This window comes from Ambystoma mexicanum, chromosome 5q (genome assembly GCF_040938575.1).
Source record: "Ambystoma mexicanum isolate Mex_15411 chromosome 5q, UKY_AmexF1_1, whole genome shotgun sequence".
NCBI classification, from domain to species: Eukaryota; Metazoa; Chordata; class Amphibia; order Caudata; family Ambystomatidae; genus Ambystoma; species Ambystoma mexicanum.
The window spans coordinates 161833763-161851673 of NC_090933.1; positions in this window are offsets into that span (position 1 = coordinate 161833763).

A 17911-nucleotide genomic window follows, 5' to 3' on the forward strand; every position below is an offset into this window, starting at 1 on the left:
ACATGCCTTTTTGTGCTGATTCACAATTTGTTTGTCTTCCATGTGCGAAGTGCACCTATCAAAGGTTTGAAAATCTGGTAAAAAATACCCTCATCATATCAGCTTTATTTCGGTAAAATATACCATAAAAGCCAGTAGACTAAAATAAAATCAGATTAAAATCTTTCAGCAATTTGTACACTATTTAACAAGCTTAAAACACATACACAACTTAATATCACAGTCTTCAAAAAACATACTCCATCATTCTATCAGGAATACGTTTCCTCAAATACCAAGCCCTCCTCAGGAATATTAAAAAACACCAGGCGACAAAAACCGAATCTGCCCGAAGTATAAAAATGAGGGCCGGGTGACAATGGGTAATTTGTGCTGGTTTTAACAATGGAATAATTGTCCGTTTCCTAATCTCAGTGTAATCGAGACGAAATTTAACAAAATGTAAAAGGTCCTCTACTAGAGTTTCACGGCATGGACAGGTCAAATGCCCCGCCAATTCCTTGTGGTATCTTGTAAAAGCAGTATGTTAAAACTGACTTTTGTCACAATGCATCGATCAGTTGGATTATTATTAAATGTCAAATACGGTTGTAAAACATCACTTTTTGATATAACGACATGTTTTCTCTTAGAGTCCAGCCGCCACCCATTTGATTCCCGCTTAGTCTTAATGTCATTCTATATACACTTTTTATCCCACTTCTTCTTCTCCATAGACAAGTTTGTGGGGCACTGGAGGTCAGCAAAACCAAATGATTCAATCATATATATATATATATATATATATTTCATCCACAGTATCCCCTTCAAGAGGGTACCGCGCGATAGATTATTAATGAACAACTGGGTCACAGAGTCTCTCAGGTTAGACCAAATAGTCAACCAGTGTGCCCGTGGTGCCCCATACCAATATGGGGAGACCTAAGCTCCACATGCACTTTATAATGTGGGGCAGAGGCAGACAGGACCAACAGTTTCTTTAATAAAAAAAACATTCTCTGTAGACTCTAGGAAAGGCACTTTTTCGAACCCTCCACCCAATGAAGCACCATAATTAGTTGCCGCTTTGGCCTGATCATGATATACTTCCAAGATCATTCTAAGCGGCTGCCCCTCGCACATCCCCATAAAATGTGTTACACCCCGTAAAGCTTTTCTCTTTTTAATATGTTGCTTGTGTATATGTGCAAATCCATTCCAGTTCTCTGAAAATCGAATGCCCAAATAATCAAATTCTCTAACACGTGGAATCACAGCATCGTTGCATCTTCACATTGTTGGCTCGCCCTGCTGCAGCTACCAGCACTACAGATTTACTTTGTGTTTATTTACAGTTCTAAGTTTGACATAAAGTCCATATAGACCTTGATACGTTTCTGGAGAGCATTAGGTGTACGAGCAAGGATAACCACCTCATCCGCATATGCCAGAAGTGGAAATCGTTTATTCTCAATCTGCAGGCAGTCATCCCCAGACCCAACCAATCCCTTATATAGACCATTGACATATAGTGTAAACAAGACTGGGGCCAATACACACGCTTGACGGACACCTGATATTACCTTAGACTACTTGGTACATTGCCCCTGTTCCCCAAAGCGCACACATGCACTACTATTCTGATGTAGCCTTGAAAAAATCCTTAACAGGTCAACTGGACAATTCATGGACTCGAGCACCTGCCATAATTTACCTGTTAACTTTATCAAAAGGAGTGCTTAAGTCCATGAATGGCGAGAAAATCGGTTTCCCTTAACACATATGGAGTGTGTCCCCACCAAGTACAGGTTGAGTGCCTGTTCTTGCATCCCCAAACCTGGCCTAAAGCCATATTGAATATCTGCAAGACTAGTATCATTAGATATCCATTCCTCAACATACTTCAGTATGACACAACCAACACTCTTAAATGAATGGTCGAGTAAAGAAATTGGTCTATATGCCAGAGGGCTCCTCCAATCACCTTTCTTGAAAACTAGGCATATAATTGCCCTTTCACAAGATAAAGGAAAAATCCCTGTTCAGAGAAACAACACACATTACCACTCAAGGCCAAGTGCCATGTGTAAAAGTTATATTTAAACCAACCCCCTCCCCCACTAGAAACCAAGCACATTTGCAGCAGAGGACAAGTTCCACATCAATACATAAGAAAACACAAAATGTACCTACTTACTTGAAACCCTTCAAATATTGACTTGTGCAAGGGTTAACATGTTAAATTTACAACCAGCAAATTGTAGTTGTCATTTACATAGCACCTTTGCCCATTTTTATGGCCTGAACACACTTTGTGGTAAGAACACCCTCTGGCACCGAAGTCCAGGTATGGGAAAGTTCTGAGAGGAGGATTAAGATGCATGTGTTCATTTGGTCAAAATTAGGATTTATGTGGGCTGACTATGCTCCGGTATTGTATTGTATTTGGTTATTTATATAGCGCTCTTTCCAATGCAGTAGGTTTCAGCATGTAGAAAACAAAGGAGAAGGTTACACCTAGATTCGAGAATCCTGTATGGAGGGAGGGAGAGAGGCCTAGGCTTCTCAATGCCGTAGGTTTCAGCATATAACACAGTAGGTTTCCGTAATATAACAGTTATCAATGGTTTGTTATATCTAGAATTAGGAGTACATTTGTAGTGGGAGATTGCTAATATTTAGAGTTCCCTGAGTGAGCGATGCAGGTTAATAGTTGCAGTGATTCCGTAGTGATGGGCGTGTGCTACCCCAGGCTGCTTATCTCATTGTTCGCAGACTTTCATGTGCACCGGCGGGTGGGGGCAGTAAGCAACCCAAGAGCTCAGGTTTGTCAACGAATGGTGAGGGAGGTCACAACAGAGCACTAGTGCAGGAGACTCACTCTGTACCCAGCAAGACCTAATTTGTTGTAGGTTCTCGCTGTATTCCAATGGCAGAAGTGTTGAGGCAAGTCTGCTGTCTCAGTGCAAGACAGTTATGTGACCAGCTAGACCGAATTTGTCATAGTCGTATCGGGATTCTAAAGTATGTGGATGGATAGCCGTGCCTGCGCAGATGTCCACCGAAGATGTACGTTTATACATACCTTAAGCTCAGATGGAGCTTGTCATTGATGTCGCTCCGTCATCCACTTTTCTGTGTGCAGCTGTGTTTTGTGAATAACCAAACTTCCCAATATTTCAACTCTAGTCATTTGAAATGCCTTACACTTGGGCACTCCTTTATTTGCTACCATTTTGTGTATGCAAATAGGATTCTACGATGGATCAATCCATCTGTTTTTAACGAGATGCACTTTTGCTCATGCACCTATTCTGCGCATGCTGTGCAGTTTACACAAACACGTGTTGAAACAAGATGGCCTTTTTAGAGCTTATTTTGTGTGTACATTTGACAGTACTTTCTGAATCCTGTGCATTCTGCTTGTGCACATTTCCAGGATTGTGCATGCCCTTGAAGTGCGTACATTTAGTTAGTGAATCAAGCCAAATATCATCGAAAGTAAGAATTTTTGAATGTGAGGAAGAGCAGTGGATCCATAGGGATTACTCTTTGTGGAGGAAGGAGCCCGTTCACAGGTAACAGTTAACAAAATGGTTGGATGTGCACGCATTTTCCTTTACCACACAAAACACATGTTAGGTAAGGCTGCAGATCCAAAAGTCACTCAAAGAGACGGAAATTAATCATGGTTTTGCTCTGCTAATTTCCTTATCCCTCCATTGCTCCAGCAATTTAGAATGAAAATCAAGAACCTAACTTGTCCCTTTGTTTGCGAACTGCATATTGTTAATATATTACTGTTTTATAAGTAGAAGACTGCAGCAGTGAGTAGAGAAATGTATTTTGGGATTTGATGTGGTCTATGGCAAGTCCTCTTAATAAAGGAAATTATTTGGGTCATTTATACTGGGATCAGCACATGAATATGTGAAAGCAAAACACCCAACACTCCACAGATAGGTGCCCAAACATTGCCTTCTTCCAAGACAACAACAATGAAATTGAATCACAAAGTAAATCCTTTTTTAAAACCTTACAAATCTGTCTAGTTCATCACCACAATATCTGCTTGGCGTGTACATAGCTGACTATTTTTTGTGAATTGCAAATGATGTTAACATCTTGCATAAACATCATGCAAAAATTAGAAGTTTGGACCAACCAGCTTCTTTTAAGAAGGGGCCTATCCTAATATGCATATTGTTTTCCCCTTATGTAATATCGCTAGCAAAAGTACCTGTTCTCCTAACGAATTCTGTAGACAGACATGATCACACACTCATTATCTGTTGAAAATGAATGATGATGTAGGTCGCTGTTCTGCCTCACTGTGGCATTGTGCAGTTCATTGCGGTGCATTGCGGTGCAAATATCCTGGAAATCGTACTTCCTAATACCTTGAAACATGGTTTTTGAGGTGCCACAGGGACCTTAAGTTTTGTTCCTCGTGTCGGGCCGGTTAAGAAACAACTTTTTTTCTTTCCCTTCGGGGTGAACATGGTTTACCGCTTACTAGGCAGGCACCATCTCACAAAAATCCTCTGGAAAAGAAATTTCACCATATGTGGCAAACATTTTTGTTTCCCTTTCCAGTGAACATGGTTTACGGCTTCATCGACAGGCACCATCTCGCAAACATCCTCTGGAAATGTAATTTTATCTGATGCAGCAAACATTTTTGTTTCCCTTTCCAGTGAACATGGTTTACAGCAATGTAAAGCTTATTTATAAACAACATTTCTTGTTTCCCTTCCCGGTCAACATGGTTTACAGCTTCTTCGGCAGGCACCATCTCACAAACATCCTCTGGAAAAGTAATTTCACCTGATGCAGCAAAAATGTGGAAATTTCTGTAATGCTACCTGCCTTCACCTTCGTCTCGTAGGTCCATTCGCGTCTCATACATTTGTTTGTTTCCCTTCCCGGTGTACATGGTTTATGGCTTTGTCAGCAGGCCACAAACCCACAAATTGTAGCTTTTGCTGAAATCCAGGGAAAGGGTTAGGGTGTCCACATGTCATGTAGCCAGCAATGTCTGCAGGGTCCCAACAGGTATCTATGAAAAATCTGGTGCAGATTGGTGAAACAGTGTGGAATTGTCTAAGGAACAACCCTTTGCTAACCCACATATAAATGTTGACTTTTGCTGAAATCCAGGGAAAGGGGTGGGGTGTCCAAATGTCATGTAGCCAGTAATTGCCAGAGGTTCCTAACAAGTAACAATACAAAATGTGGTGCAGATTGGTGAAACAGTGTGGAATTGTGTAAGGAATAACCCTTTGTACCACAAACCCACAAACACACACACAACATTTTACTTTTATATATATAGATAAAGGCTGGTAAAAACAATGGTTTGGGAGGATGCACAGAGCAATGCCTGTCGTACTAATATATTCTTCGCCTTTCTTCAATAACCATTTGTTTGTACACATCACATCATACATAGAAAGAAGCTGCACGTCATGTATAACAAAGACTACAAGCAGGTAACATTATCACAGTTTGATATTTGTGTAAAGAATGTTTACTTGACCTATGTCAGCTGTGAGATGATCAATGACACCCAGAGTTTAGGCTTGCAACACTTACAGTTCTGAAACCTCACACACGTTTTATTTTGAATACCTTTTACTTGTTTCCTTTTCACTTTTTTGTTCTTTTAATTGATTTGTATATTGTCTGTATATTTTCTATATCTCTGTTAAAGGTTCCAATAATGAACCAAACCACATTTAAAAAAAAACTTTTATTGGACTGACTAAAATGATAACGCTGAGATAGAATAATGCATGAACTTTCCAAAATAAATACATCTTCTTTAGCAAATGGTAAAAATTAAAGGGATGAGTTTTAATGCAGTGCTGTGATCTTCCTATTGAGCAGCTAGACATCTACACAACATCACTGCAAGCCTGCAGACAGGGCGGCTGGAAATATTGCAATGTTCATAAGGTGCTCACATTTACATATTTAAGATAGTTCAGTCTTTAGTTCATTTTCAAACTTGAGAAAAGTGATTTCTAAAGCAGATCCTAGTGAGTTTTCAAATAGGTAGAGAGTAAAGGGTTTAAAAGGGCAAAGGAAGCATGCGTTATAATTTATTCATTTCAGAGTTAAAAAGGCATGACTGAAAATGTGCACCAAAGTTGAACATGTTCAATTCCTGGCTGCTTTAATGCAGTTAGACCCCATAGTGAACTTTTTAGGCACGGGCAAACACTAAGTGGCGCCTATGTCTTGGCAAGGGGGTACACCTACTAGCACTTAACTGAGCAGGACGGATCCCGCACCAGTGTTCATTGTCGTACGGGCTTGGCTTCAAAGTTCACCATTGTGAAACATAAACCCCACATCTCTGTTCAAACCTCTGCTCTATATGTCTAGGGGCTGATTCATGGAATTATTTGCGCCGAAAAATGGTGATTTGTGCGCCATTCTACCCGCAAATCCCTGTTTAACAAATGGGGATCTGCGGGCAGAATGGCACACAAATCCCGTTTTTTTTCGGCGCATATAATCCATGAATCAGGGCCTTAGTGTCTTCAAAAACCGAGTTCCCATGTTCTTCTCTGCCTTGTATGTGGGGATGGGGGGTCACCTTCCAAAATCAATACTGACAGGCCCTTAGTCTGTGCCCATTTTGTATGAAGTGGTGCCCCAATGGTGTTTCTGTTTCATGGAAAAGATAATATGTCTGTAAAGGTCCATTCTTTCACGTTTCCTGGCAATTGTCACATATGTACTTTCCCTAGTGGGTATTTCCTGCATTGGATGAGGTACACAATGTTGGACCATTTGTACTTGTAAGTCCCTTGAATCTATATTTTCCAGTTCTGAGGGTTTGTTACAGCAGATGATTCAGAACATATGTATTGACAGGTGTTGCATCTTCTGTGATTGCATGGGTATGTTCCAGGTCCCCTTTGCGCTTGCTCCAATGCAGATGTGCTTGTGGTCAGGTATTGTGCTAGATTTATTGGTTGTTTGCAATCAAGGGTGGCTTACTAAAAATGTCTTTTAGTTCTTCGTCCATGCTGAATATTCAACAATTCAGTTGTCATATTAACATTGCTTCATAGGGGCTAGTAGAGGCATTCATTTTGTAGTTCTGCTTTCTCTGTATTGAGCTATGTTTGCTCCTGAAATGTTCAATGCACGATGAAACTGCCTGTAACTTTGTCTGGCTGAGTGATCCTTTTGGCAAAAGGATCCATGGTGTACAGTGATGTGTTTGTCACTTGTCCACATGTTTTAGCATATGTGTTTATACCTGATTGCTTGGTTGTTGTTGATAGACTGTTGTGTGTGGCTCGGATAAAAACCTGTCCTGTGCGGGTACTTGTTCTTGTCCATGGGGTTCTTGAATACAGCTGTTTCCAGCTCGCCATTCCTTCCAACAGAGGTTGTGGTGGCCAGAAAGTGTATGCTCATCTTGGTACAGTGCATGGTGAATTTAAAGTGCTGGTGGGAGCTATTGATTGACTAATGTATTTGCCTGTTGCCCAAATCATAAAAATATTCTCATTGTCTCACAAGTATTTTAGTGTTTTCTGCGAATGTTGTGGTTGAAACGCTTCAGCACGGCATACCATAAACAGGTCCACATTTTGGAGTGCTATTTTTGTTCCATGACCATTCTGTTTTTCTAAGAAGTGTTGCTCATTAAAACAAAATGTGTATGTGTGCATGAATCACATGATGTCTGTGATCCATCTGATTGGGGTGTCTATTTTCTTGGTTATAATTGGTTATTTATAACACGCTTACTACCCAGAGGTTTATAAGCCCGGACCCGGGGATCAAACCTGTGTTACTCCGCGTCGCCCCTGAGCTATCCTCCATAGACAATTTTTGTAATAATCGCTTCCAGGCACTTATTCGATCTTCATGTGGAACGTTGGAACAGAGTAAGGTGACATTCCAACATTGACAGGAGTGCATTAGGTGGTACACATCCTATCTCTTAGATCTTCCTGAGATTATAGGCCTCATTACACGGTAGGCGGCAAGGGTTTACTGGTACCGGTATTTTACCAGTACCGGTAAATCCTTACCGCCTTACTACGAGGTCCCTTTGCGGGTTGGGGATTTTAACGCCTGCTTTTTGCAGGCGTTAAAAATCCAACCCGCAAAGGGACCAGGGTGCTAATTACGGTACCGCAATTTGCGGTACCGTAATTAGCGCCTTCCCCATTCCCATTATGCCCTATGGGGCAAAAATGGGAATGGGGAAGGGCAATGGAGGAAGGAAGAATTACCGCCTTCCCAACCTTGGAATAGGGCGGTAATTCCCCTTTCCTCCAAGGCGGTACCGGTAAATTACCGGCATGAACCATGGCGCTAACAGCGCCATGGTTTACCGCCTACCGTGTAATGTGTCCTTTACAGAGATTTTTGTGTCCATTACCAAAGAATTCAAGACACATTTAAAGTATCCAGGTATAATTTTGTTTAATGTATTCATGGCAAGGATGATTGGACGGCATGGGTAATCCGATTTGTGAATCTTTGGCAGTAAATAGAATTTCCCATTTTCTAGTACTTGCAATCACGCATTTATAATGTTGAATACAACTGGAAGTACTGTAAAGGTATGCAAATGGCATGAACTAGTACGTCAGGACTTGCAATTAATCTAAAGCTCTGCTAGTGCATATTTGTGAGAAAATAGAGTGTGAATGAATGGGTGAGGTTAGGGGAAGAAAATGGGCTGTTGATATTGGGAGGTTTGGTTTGCTCACTCAGCAGCTTCTTTGGGTGCCCATTACCATTATGTGGCAGAATAGAAATTATACTACTCCCAGGTACGTGGGGTCATCCTTTGAGGTCGGCACACACTATACATGTGTCACCAAAGATATGTGTAAATATCCAGAGATCAACACGCACCCAGTAGCTATATGTTCTGTATGCTATCTCAAGAATAAAGAAGTCCTTGAACTTACTCGTGCAACATCAGAGGATGCAAAACATGCAAACACATGTGCACCAGAACTGCCATAAAAACCCGGCAGAACCAGGGCATGCCTGGGAGTTATGTAGGTGAGATCTGCATGGAGACGAGTGAAAAGAGAAACCTACACAGACACACTATCCTGAACCGCAAAACAGAAACAGTGGGTTGGCAAGTCACATAGGATTGCTGGATCTTTCATTGATGACTTTAAAAGTTGGCCTCTCGAAGAGCACACACAGAAGGAAATGGGAGATCAAGTACCTGAGGATGCTTAAACAAAAAGACAGCGGGCTGAACATAGATATCGGTTTTATGACACATTTTGGCCAACTTTGGGCCCATTTCCAGCAATGCCATCACATCAACAAAGTCAGAAGACAGCCCTCCAATTCCATTTCTCAACATCAGCTGGTGGGCACCAGTGCTCAGGACCTCTAATGGGTGAGAGGGACAGGACACCAACAACAGAAATCTTGGCCGGCTAAGTGCAAATAGGTGGCACCCATTAACAAGCAGAGATAACAGCAGACACTGAACTGTTAAAAAGTGGTTAACATATTTCACATTTACCAGACAATATGCAAGCAGGGAAACCATTGTGAATCTTGAGGCACACTGGGGTAACATTTGAGACTGCACCAGTTAAACCTTGAAAGCATCATTTGTAATGTCACATTGTATATCAGCCAGGAAACCTTAGCAGCTGCATTGAAATCACTAAAATGTACTGACACTACATAGTGGCTGCAGAACACATTTACTGACTCGGTTTGTTAGTTGTGCGTTTCTGTTATTCCAATGCATCTTTTCAAATAATAGCAGTCATTTTAGGAAACTACTAGTGCCCACTTTAACACGGCACGCATCTAACTTAACAGTTACAGGTGAAAAGGATTTGTTTTTTCTTTTGCTTTGTTAAATGCAACTTTCAAACAGAAATGTACACTGTTTCAAACCGTTATATGTTCCCTTTTTCCATGAGTTTTATGGTCTTTTAGATAAGACAGCAGTTTCCAGACCCACATTCTATACTGTTCCTTCAGCCAATGAAGTTTAATTATTATTTGTCTTTTTCATTCATTTTAAGAGAAAACCCTGCTGTGGCTTTTTCTTTAAACATCATTTCACCCTGCAAAATCTGACAAAGACGTCCGTGGGATTTCGAAAGCTAATCCTTTATCCTTGCTTCCATCTCTGCATGGTATTTTCAGTTAGTCTAATAAAAGGTATCAAAACCTGCCTTCTGTGTGATACTAAAATAGAACAAAAACTATTTATTGTGAAGAAAGTGGAAGAAGCTAACTATGGAAAGGGCAAGGTAGGAAACGTTTGACCATCAGGGAAAATATAGGTGGTGAGGGAAAATGACAGCTGATTGTACAATATTGTACAATATCTGATTGGGTGGGGATTCGCATACATTTCTTGTCCTCGGCCTGCCCTGTCTACAAGCTATGTAAACTGCCCTGCATTTGGAATTTGGTAAATAATGTTGTGATGCCTTGACTATATGACCTCCAGCTATAAAAGTGCTCCTCTGTCCCCGAGGGCTGGATCGGCGTTATATAAATAGCCCTCATAAAAAGAAAAACATTTGAACATGGTTTCTCTTTTGAATATATCATAGTGGCATATAATACATTCCCGTTCCTTTTTTCTCTGTGACTAGACATGAACGCCCTAACCCAATAGGAGCCCATCCCGCCTTCCTCGGATGTCATCTGGGATCCACTAAACAGAGGGCACGTCTAGATGTGAGTAGAGCACCACCAGCAGGTCACAGAAACTCGATCCTTTGACATCTGTTTGCAATTAACTTAAGGAAGGATGCAAAGATCCCTCTTGATTTACTGGTGGCCTAAAAGGGTCATTCTAATGTTGTCTATTTAAAGTATCAAACCCTGCAAGCATATGAAAACACATGTACAAGGAATGTGATTGGCAGTTCACATTTAGGGTGATACGGTTGGTTTGGCAACAGAGACACTCTTGAGTATCCAGTACCTTTCACATCAGAGCCAACGGAGGGAAATGTAAAAAGTTACAAGGCACCGGTATAACACATCATTAAGCCTTCCTCTCACACAGGTATGGCTGAAGTGTCACCCTGACCAAATCCATCAATGTCTGTTTATACATGAACCCATTAAACATATACAAAATATGAAAACATAACCATCATCATTAGTACATACATATACATAATCATGAGTCCATAAAATTAGCATAATTCTCATCCATCACTTCTCCTCTAATCATTTAGATCATCCATAAAATATAATCATAAACAAGAAAATAATATTGACATTCAAACCTAAACCGGTTCCCCCCCACATTGGGCTAGTTCTGCCAGATATCTTAAATTGCTACCGTTGCAGATGACTAGAGCGGCATACAGGCGAGCATCCCATGTGTTCTTATACCAAAGGACCAGAATAATGATCTTTGCCCAACTTGACCTACTGAATGAGAAGCCTGACAAAAGAGCACAAAATGCCTCATAGTCTCTTTATAGCTTTGGCAACAGCAGCAAATGCGTATTTATGCCTTTTCCAACGGGTAGCAAAAGCTGGTAAATGCAGACTCCCCACATTTAGTATTTATTTGTATTTGCTTTTACATACACAACCCCAGCTCGAAAGCAATAGGAGCATTAATCTGGGGTTAACAAAGATTGGTGAATATGGTGGCTTGTTTCAACCATATAGTATCTTGTATATCACATACTGCCGGGGTGGTATGTACAGAGGAGCAACAGGACCAATATGTCCCTAGATATTCTCTATAGATTGTGGTTATTAGTTACTTCCTGAACTTCAGGAGCTTTTGAGTCGTACTGATTGTGGCCAGGATGGTGTTTGTTCCAGTAGACTCGGGTGTAGAAAAAGAAGGCCTGTTTCCTGATTTTCTCTTTGTGTGCCAGTTTAGTCTTGCCCCTAGCAATGGTTTGACTTGTAGAAGAGCATGCCCCCACCTCACCCTATGAGTTGTCTGGCTAGGCAAACCAGTGTTGGAGCAGCAATGGCCTTGTAAGAGATGTAGGCAGTTTTAAACAGTATTCTCGTAAGTCGGGGAAGATGTGGTCACATTTCTTAGTTCCCATTATGCAGCGCGTTCAGGGGCCGCAAGGGGAGCCAGGTGTGTGCCCGGGATGCCTTTGAGGAGGACATTCCCTCCACGGAGGTGTGACATTACCAGGGCCTAGACTCTAATTCTAAAATACTCAAGTTGGAGGAAGGGTTTTATCTTCTGGAAGATCGCAGGTTCATAACAGCCATTTTTTCTTGTACTTGTTTATGTACTGTGGGAAGGTGAGATTGCTGTCAATAATTGATTTGACACATGGGACTAACTGAGGTGTCAATCCATCAGGTTGAATGCCATTCCGCCAAACTTGGATGGCCTCTAATTTAGATTGATGGCCTAGTAGGATGGTGGGATTGAGTTTCAGGTCGTTGCTTGTCATCCAAACATGGATGACAAATCTTTACTTACTGAGTTTTAGCGAAAAAGCCCTTAGTGACATCTAGATAGCTGTCAGCACCCTATGATCTTTTAACTTGCCGGTCAAGAATTAACAACCTATTGGTCCGGCAACTCAATTAATAGGATGGATCAAAGATGATAGGATCCAACACTTTAAATGAGGAGTGGTCAATTGGATCTATCCTATTATAAATAAATAAATAAATAAATAACCAATTATAATAGCAAAGATCCAATTGGCCATTCCTCATAAGCATGGCATTGTTTTAAAGTGTTGGTATCTATCAACTCAGGGCCCTCCTATTAATAACGTAGGTTCGATTTGGATGCCATCTAATACATACAGTAACAATGGTAACTGTTCTCCCTAGTTCATGAATGCAAACTATACTTCGAAAACAAGTTTCTAACACCATGTCCTTACTGGGCTGAGGAAAAAAGAAAATCAGAAGATTATACAAAAAACAAGTTAGCCCATCAGGCAGGAACCTCATTTTAAGACTGATTCATGGAGTCTCATTGAACAGACAGACTCCTATTTGCACAATACAACTGGGTGAAGCACAATAGCCACTAAACCCACTAACAACCAGTGTAAACTATGAATGATGCAAAACTAGTTGAATATTTAACAACCAGTCAATTGTCAAAACTCATATGGGCCCCAAAGAAGCTTCTAGTAGAGTGAAAGATGTGCTGGCTGTAACTAACATACATGTACCTGCGATCAACATATACTAACAACAGGATTGTTTGTAATGTTCAATGTAATTTATATTCTTTTTTCAAAGTATATAGTTGGCAAATGGCTAAAAAATGTGTCTTTTATTTTGCACATTATTCATGACGCAATGGGTTCAAACATCTTTTTGGAGCCAATGTAGCCCTATAATCAGAATATGTAGTAAGGGTAGGCACAGGTCCTTAATCTTTGTTACCCTATCACTATCTTTCAGCATTCACGGTACCATTGTGAATTACAGACAAGCACCATGTGTGTGCCTCAGCCAGTGGGAACATTCATTACCTTCAAATACCTGTATGCCTAATTTAGGAACTTGCACCATATAAACTGTTCTATCATCTAATTTCATTGGTCTCCGATCTCACTACCTTAGGCTTTGTGGTGGTAATTCCTTCACAAAAGGCTTGGTTTTATTCAGTGCTTTCAGTTGCATGCAGATTAGAGGGGTGGGGGCTTAATTAAGGGGTTGTGGCCTAAATGCAAAGGGGATCAGAAGAGGCGGTGTAATTGCTTGGCAGTGGGAGCCAAGCAGGAGAGATGGGGTGCACTGCTATCATTCCTTTTAATGCCCCCCTCTTCTTTTGTTTCTTAATCACAGTCTCCAACCCTCCATGGCAGGCTGCCTGCTGGGGTACGAGACTGATTATGCAACTAAAGGAGATGGGCAGACCAAAAGTAAGGAAAACAGTGCACCTGTCGCTTCTTTTGTTTCTTCGTGATAGGCACCAACACCCCCAAGCAGCCCTTTAACTCCACATAGCTCAGTGGTTAGCTCGGTGCTTCTGATTAAGAAACAAAAGAAGATGCATGCAGGGGCACTTTTATCATACTTTTGGTGCTTCTGTCTCCATTTTTCGTATCAGAAGCCCTGACCCTCACATGTGGCTTGTGGAATCAAAGGGCTACCTGAGAGTATTGGGCTGTTTATCAATAGTTGGGGGAAGTCAGTCAGAGCTCCGGCTTGGGAGCACGTTCTGGAGACTGCTAGGGCTCCTCCCCGGGTAGCCCTGGCCCACTTAAAGCCTTGGTTTTATTTCTGTTCAGAGTCACATTTGGTCTATACAGAAATGGTTAAACTATTTCAAGAACATATATCTATCTTTTTTGTTTGCAGTACTTCAATAAATCACAGTGGATGAAAAATACTTGAGTTCATTTGTAGTAAATAAATGCTTTTTAATCCAATAGAAAGTACCAAACCATGGTACACATCTCATAGCAAAAGGCAAGATAGACCTATGCATTTCGGACCAACTGTCCTTCATCGGGGCCTCATGCCCATGCTTTAAATAAAAATCCTTGTGATGTGCAAAAACATATTGCAGAGCCATCATTTCATGTATCATATCGTCATTCCATTCCCCAACACACAATTCATTTTCATATCAGGTGCAAAAATAAATTGATAGGGCGCTCACAACGTGGAACAACACACATCATAACATAACACACAAATGAGACGTAACAGATAAGTACAGTAAGTTAGGTACACCTCAACTTATAGATGGCGTATATTTCATAATCAAATCACCTTGGCCATATGTGTAGTAATTATCTGCCCAAGATAGTGACACCAAATTGTGTAAACTCAACAGTTTGATGTTAGTATACAGTGAAAACGAATCCAGCAAGCGTATCCTGGCTATCTTTTTGTCGGAGTGGTGTTATTTGATGTTTCTATCCAGTGAAAACCACTCCAACTAGCGTTTCCCAGCTAATTTAGCATATTCAAACTTCGTGTATGTACGATGTACGTGCACTTGGTAAGGTATGTGTATTGTGAAGGCTTCTACTTTGTTAATTGTACTCAAAGTAAAGTAAGATGTCTAAAACACGTTGTATCTCTATAGCGTGGGGGCACTGACCTGTGAAGCGCAGTGCGCTCTGTGTATCGTGTGTTACTGCGTGCAGTGGGATCTGTGGGAGAACGTAGGTATTAAAATCACCTCTATACAAGGTCAGATACTCTAATCAATACATGAGGTGCCTCGTTATCTGTGCATACCGTGACAAAGCGATCCCCTCCACGTAGTGCACGACAGCCACAGCAGTGAAAGCTTGAGCTGTCCTGTGGGTTACTCCATAAACGAGTCAGTTTCCATGGCAATGGCAACAACAGAATGCCTGTCAAGATGGCCATCACGCTTAGAAAGTGGCAGTCATTTTGGAATGGCTTCAGTCAGTTGAACAACAATGTCATACGAGAAATATGCATGATGTTTACAATTGTTATGCCAGTAATTGTATTAAATGTATATTAATTCAAGTGTATAAGACTGATATAGCATCATAGGAAATATATTTTGTACATAATAATTATGTGGTGATCCCTCTCGCTCGCATAATTATGTAGTATCTATATACCTTGTTCCTCATGCGTCTCGATGTACCGGACCTATGGCCCTACATTGTGGTTTAGATCTCATGCCACTGTCAAGAGGCTCTATCTCTGTAACCATTATACCCTATGCATTAAATCCTGCAAGTCGTCAAACCTGGCCTGCACGTCAATATCCTCTACATTGAATATATGCTTTGTATAGTAATGCATTATGTATTTCATGTCATGTGGGTTCCTCGATGTGTGTCGGCCATATGTGTAAACCCAAAGTCCTTGGTATTGATGTCACTCTGTGTGTGTTAGATGTACGCTGGTTGTTACATATTAATATTGTACTAAAGGTGTATAATGACGCTCTCTTTGATGTTCTAGTTGTCCTGATGTATTTATAAGGAAAAAAACAGTAAAAAAATATTACTAAATAGAAGCAAAGTGCATGCTAATAATATTAGAGTTTTGTTGGTGGTACTCTTATGGTTTGTGTCTCTTCTTGATCCATATGAAATATACCAAACATTTTCGTCAACCTGCAAAATTCATGAACAAATTCATCTTTAGTAAAGGAAACAGTTTAGATGCCAGTCTTCGTTCATGCCGTTAGGCGTCATAGTGTCCAGCCGGTCTATCCAGAAGGCTTTGCGCTGCTGCCTTAATTTCTTCATGTCTTGACATTGTCCTTTGTTCTCGATCACCTCAAGTACTTGGAATTTTATCTGAGCTACGTTGAGGTTCTGCACATTGCAGTGTTTCGCTACTGCTGAAGTAGGATTTGTATTCCTTATAGAGTACTTGTGCTCAAACTCTTACTTTCCTTCCAGTCTCGCCTACGTAACCTAAACCACAAGGGTACTTAATGCAATATATTATGTTCTCTGTATTTCAAATAGCAAAATCTTTCCATTTTATCCTCTCTCCTGTGTGAGAGTGCAAGACCATATTTCCTTTGATAATGTTATGGCAGTAGCCACAGTTCAGACAAGGGAAGGTCCCTTGTTTGCAGTTCTTGGTGGTGTTCTTTTTGGTTCCTTCTCTCGTGTTCACCAATAGGTCTCCTAAATTGCTACTACGTTGGTAAGAAAATGTTGGTTTTAATGCAAACAATTCCTTGGTGTGATTGTCACTGGTTAGAATACTCCAGTGTTTGGTTATGTGTTTCTTGCTTTGTACACTTTGTGTTGAAAACCGGGAGACGTAAACTACTGTTGGTGCTGCTTGTTTAGTTTTGGTCTGTAGGAGCTCTTCTCTTGACTGTGCACTTACTTTCTCTGTTGCTGTCTGTAAATCCACTTCTAGGTATCCTTTCCTGCAGTCTATTTCTTAGCTTATCCAATTCAATTTCACACTCAGCTTGGTCACTAAATATACGTTTCAACCTTATCATTTGTCCATAAGTAGGTTGCACAAAGTGGTGGATGGGTGAAAGATCATGCGATGCAGAAGATTATTCCTGTCAGTAGGTTTGGTGAATAGTTAGGTGGTTATCTGTAAATTCTTGACTTTCACTTTTACATCAAGGTAATGGATATCTGGTTCTCCTATCTCTGCAGTGAACTGAATCCTTTGATCAATGTGATTGATGTCTATTAGGAATTGTGGGAGTGAGCTTTTATCAACATGCCAGGTGCCAAAAATGTCATCAATGTACCTTATCCAGGTTTTTATTTTTTCTTTCCAAAACGGGTTCTCCAAGATGTGTTGTTTTCAAAATGGTGCATGAAGCTGTTGGCATATGATGGGGCCATGGTGGCCCCCATGACTGTCCCAGAAACGTGTAGTTAGAAGCCCTGTCCATACTGAAAATATGAATTCACTGAGATAAATGTTAGCAATGACATGATAAATTCTTTAGCTCCTCCAATCTCGCCCTCCTTGAGTAAAATCCATTCTGCAGCCTCCTGTCCCAAATCGTGCAGTATGCTTGTATAAGGGCTACTTACGTCAATCGTAAACAAGATGTCATCTTGAGTCAGTTTGATATCATCGAGGAGGTTCAGAAAATTAGTACTGTCTTTAACATAAGTAGTGGTCTTTTGGATGGCTGGTTGGACAAAATGGTCTATATATGTACCCAATGGCTGTAGTATCCCTTCTGTGGCTGCCACAATTGGTCTTCCAGGTGCACTTATTAGACTCTTGTGTATCCTTGGCAAAAGATGGAAATTAGTAATTTTTGGTTGTTTAATTTGTTGATAAGCTTTGGTTTTCGGTGTAATATATGACCTTTCTTCAGCTGTGGTCAATAGTTTGTCAAGGTTGTGTGCAATCTCGTTGTTAGGATCATGATCAATTTTCACATAAATTGCTTGGTCGTCCAATTGCCTCTTGCACTCTTGCTCATAATCTACTGTGTTCATTAGGACAAGGGCTCCTCCTTTTTCAGCAGGTCTGATAGTTTATT